The sequence below is a fragment of the Leopardus geoffroyi genome, chromosome A1 (assembly GCF_018350155.1).
Source record: "Leopardus geoffroyi isolate Oge1 chromosome A1, O.geoffroyi_Oge1_pat1.0, whole genome shotgun sequence".
In the NCBI taxonomy this organism is placed as follows: domain Eukaryota; kingdom Metazoa; phylum Chordata; class Mammalia; order Carnivora; family Felidae; genus Leopardus; species Leopardus geoffroyi.
The window spans coordinates 51047967-51052554 of NC_059326.1; the positions used below are offsets into that span (position 1 = coordinate 51047967).

Genomic DNA, 4588 nt, shown 5'->3' on the forward strand with positions numbered 1-4588 from the left:
TTCATTCCCCTCTTCCTTTCCAACTACCTACCTGCCTTGTGTCACAAGCCAGACTCTTCTACACTTGTGACCCTTTTCCTTTCAAAAGACCGGTGGTCCTACAGTAATTTCAACCCCTCCCTCTCTCTGCATTTCCATCCACCTTTTCAACAAGTATCAAATTAATGATCTGTTCATCTCTAAGTCACCATTGAGGCACCCCATAAATCAACAGATGTGCTTTTGATTCAATACATTACCCTCTCTCCTTCTCTGCTAGATGTAAAAAAGAAATCATTCAGATTAGGGAAATTATTTCCAGAAGAGAATCATCAAAACGGTGTTTCGCAGCATTCAAAATCCACATCAAGTCTGTAAAACTTTGGTTGTAAAGTATTGGTTAAGTGCTACCATTGCAAGATACTATTTAAAAGTAGCATAGACCTATGTATATACACAAATGCATATAATATGTGTATTATAATCTACTATGCATTATTTGCATATGCATATACAATAACTTAAATCAAATGTAAAGACACAAATATAAACGATGGCAGTAGAGATTTACGTGCGTGTGTGTTTAATATTTTTGGCAGCTCAGTATTCCCATCTCCTTCCTGTAGGACACACATTTTCTTTTGGAGAATTACTTCTTTCCCATTATATTGTATTGGCAGAACAGTAAATCCAGTGCCTCAATCCCACTGAGAATGTCACATTAACCAGCTTTCCCCACACTTCCTTGGAAAAGCCAGAAGCCCAGAATATCAGCTGTTGTCTTCTAGGATTTGCATCTTATGTGAGAGACACTGAGATGGAAGAAGCTGTTGGAATTCCATAGTTCTCACCCATGGTGCCTGGACATGATTGTTCCTGGTCTGGAAACACTCCCAGCACCCAGAGCAGCCTTAAGTCTCAGCTTTCCAGTTGATGTGCTGAGTTCCTGATAAATTTCCCTTCTTAAATTGTCCAAAGTCATCTTCTGTTGCCTGCAACCCAAGGACCCCAATTATTACAGTTACTTACGAAACAAACACTGAGTAAGAACACACATTAAATATATTATTTACATTCGGGGTGATTAGTATATATGTATAGATGCATTTTGTTGATCAATGAGTAAAGAGGATCAGGGAAGTTGAATTCTCAGGCAGGAAGGTTGTCATGAGCTCTCTCCAGGAGAATAAAAGCTGAGAAAATATCTTTCTCTGTGTGTGTGTGTGTGTGTGTGTGTGTGTGTTTCAGATACCATACATATATATAACCAGTGGTATGTTCTGAAATTTTATTAATACCTTCAATGGAACAACAATTAAAGTTGGCAGCAAGGATGCTCAGTGAGAACTCCACTAGCAAAAAAGTCAGTTGCCTTTCTGTGTTGAAAAATTTTGTATTTTATGCAGCCAGTTAAAAGAACATCTCATTCAATATATGTGAGTTTATTATGCACAAATGGCTACGGATATTTATCATCCGCCCTTTGTGATCTTTTTTAACAGCTACTAACTATCCTGATGCGTCCATATCACCCCGTTAGGAGATTTCTTCGCTTTGTTGATGCAGAGCATTAACTTAATGTTGCAGAATTTAAGGTCTTCTCTTTTATAAACTTATCATATCCTTTTTCTCCCTGTGCAGTTAAGTCTGGTTTAATTATCTCCCAGAAATCAGTAAAGGTCCTGTTTTTGCCTTTGCTTGCCCTTAATCCTTATCTGATTAAAGTGTCACACTCTTAATTGGGCTGTGTGTACCTCAGCCTCTTCAATTCCAAATATCGAGGGTGGCAGCGGGACCCCCAGGACTGGCAAATGGCTCACAGATAAGCAGCAAATGCGAGTAGTGCACAAAATGCCAGTCCTTCTTCTTGGTGCCACCCTGCACTGCCACCTCCCCCCCCCCCCCCCCCCCCCCCGCCACCTCTTCTCTTTCGCCCGTCCAGCAAGGAAAGAGGAGAGATTTTCAGAAATGGAGAGGGTGTTTGACACCTATTACTCGCCGTTCAACAGGCTGGAATCTTTTCAATCTTGCAAGTCTTTGAAAAGAGTTCAAGTGCTATTTGATTGAAGCCTTGCAGTACTGACAAGACAGGGCTCACTAAAAACCTCAGCACCTGAAAAGGAAAAAGCAAAACATAGGCCCCTCTCAACACATATTTTTTAAGAAAGTATGGATATTATTGTGATCCTTTTACCAGTGAGTGAACTTTGAAGATGCCAACAGAGAGAATGGGGGAGGAAGGAGGAATGAGAAGGAGAGGCAGAAGTAGGGTCAGGGAGAGAGAGAATTTCTCTTGCTTCCAAGTGGGAACAATATTCCATCAAAGTTCTTTTCCCACCAGTAGGTATATCCGGGGCCTCCATGACAAAAGGCACAACTGTGACATAAAGTTGGTGGAGGAGATGACTGGTTTCAACATTACCCTCAGAGCTGGTTTCCTGTGGGGCCATCACAACAAAGCACCACAAAATGGGTAGCTTAAAACAACAGACATTTTTTCTCTCAGTGTGGAGGCTGGAAGTCTGAAGTCAAGGTGTTGGCAGGGCTGGTTCCTTCTGGAAGCTCTGAGGGAGAATCCATCCCAAGCCTTTCTCCTCACTTGCCAACAGCCCCTGGCATTCTGTGGCTCACAGCTGATTCATTCCAATCTGTGCCTCTGTCATCACATAGCACTCTCCCTGTGTGTCTATGTGCACAAATGTGCTTCTTCTTACAAGCACACCAGTGAATTAGGACCCACTGTAATCCAGGATGACCTCAACTGAACTTGACTACATAAGCAAAGGCCTTATTTCCAAATAAAGCCACATTCACAGGTACTAGAAGTTAGGATTTCAACATATCTCTTTGAGAAACACAAATGAACCCACAATACCCTCCATAAAGAAGGTAACCTTATGCTATTTCCAAACTATTCAGTGTTCATCTTTGTATGTTCAACCGTTTCTAGAACCCACAATGGTCCACAGTCAGTGGCGACTACTCATGGTGTGCCCTTGCATGGGTGTGCTGCCATAATTTAATTTAAACGTTATAGAGTAGAGGATGATGTGCTGTGAATAAGAGGTAAGGAACATAATTCATCTGGATCCAAATAAAGGTGTTTGTTCACTAGAACCCATAAGAATTTTTGCCTTGTGGGTATATCAGAGGAGTTCAGGGCAATCAATCAGTCTACCAAAGTGGACACTACTGGGGCAAATTGGCGAGCAGTGTGGGGGTGGAGAAGAATGTTATACACACAGGAGGCATGATTATCCTGTGACAGAAACTGCACTGTAACTGTTATGCTGTTCTGAGACTCTCAATCTCTTCCAGTGTGCCATCAAATCTATTGATGCCAAACATCTTAAGAACCTCTGTTTTCAATTGGAAGTGTAGATCAAATGTTCCAATGTCATCATCTCTCCCACTAAATAATATCTTCATAATTTACCTATTGCTTAACTCAGTTGCATTGTCGGAAAACAAAAATCTCAGACTTAAAAGGGAAATTATTTGTGGCAGCTGAGAACTTTTTCAAATTTATCCAATGATTTGTTTAATGGTTATAGGAAAATGGACCCCACTCAGGGCTTGGATAAAATCACCCAAATTCACCAGAAAAACATTGTTCTCAAGAATATACATCGCAAGGATACATCTACAGCTTCTAAAGAACCCCTAGGAGGACCTTCCCAGGAGACAACCTCCAGAAATTGTTGGGGAATCAGAAATCCCATCAACAAGAATTTGTTCTGAAGATGAGTGAAGAGAAATCTGACACAATGGAAATACTCACCCCACACAAAAGTGAAGATCTTATAGAGATTCCTTTATCAGGTATTTTTCCAACCAAGAGAGCTAGAAGTAAGCTCAGGAAAGGCACCTGCTGGAAAAACACAAAATGAAAGGCAAAGGTACCCAATAATGTCACCTCCTTCGTATCTGTCCTGGAGGGCGGCCCTGTGACTCTTCTCCCCATGGAGCTTCTGGAGAGCATGTTCCTCAGTGACATTTTACATAACATGGATGATGGAGGGGACCCAGGAGGGAGGATATCTGCACAAATACTCTCTTAGAGGGAAAAGTTACATTCAGTGAAGGGAAATGAGGGAAAGAGTAGAGATCAAGAGAAAAGAAAAGTGTTCTGCTTTTGCCCCAATGGTCAGCTTCTCCGTCTCTCTTCCACCCTCTTCTCTAACCTGCTGACTGCTGAGTCTTATGTGTTTGATCCTGCAGGCCAAGTGAACATTGGGTCGAAAAATGGGAGGCCAAGGCCCAGTGGCCTTCCACCCCTGTCCACAGTCCACGGCAAAGCTGTGAAGAAGATGTGCCCCGTGCCCTGCTGAGACTCTGGGTCAGGTGCAGAGATTTCACCAACTAAAAGCCAACCTATGAGACACATAAGTTTACAGAAGGGAGAAGGACCCCAGACATGTGAACAGTGCTGAAGCTCTCTCTCCTGACCACGCCTTTACTTCTCTGTCCTTCAGAAACCTGCTCCTATTTTGCTCCACAAAATACTCTAGCCAGAACTTTCAGGCCATTTTGCTGAGGCTATACCCAAAATAACACATCCCCTCTCACAGGACACGCTAATGCTGCCAAATTAGTTGTGCTTTTCAAC

The 4588-nt window shown here is 42.2% G+C and overlaps 1 long non-coding RNA gene across 1 annotated transcript; it reads right to left on the reverse strand.

The window, feature by feature from the left end:
• Window positions 1-524: 524 nt before the first annotated feature.
• Window positions 525-4363, reverse strand: LOC123598976. Its single transcript, XR_006712908.1, has 3 exons — window positions 3761-4363; window positions 1900-2092; window positions 525-971 (listed from the first exon to the last, which is right to left on the reverse strand). It is a non-coding gene; the product is annotated as an uncharacterized LOC123598976 (long non-coding RNA).
• Window positions 4364-4588: the final 225 nt, after the last annotated feature.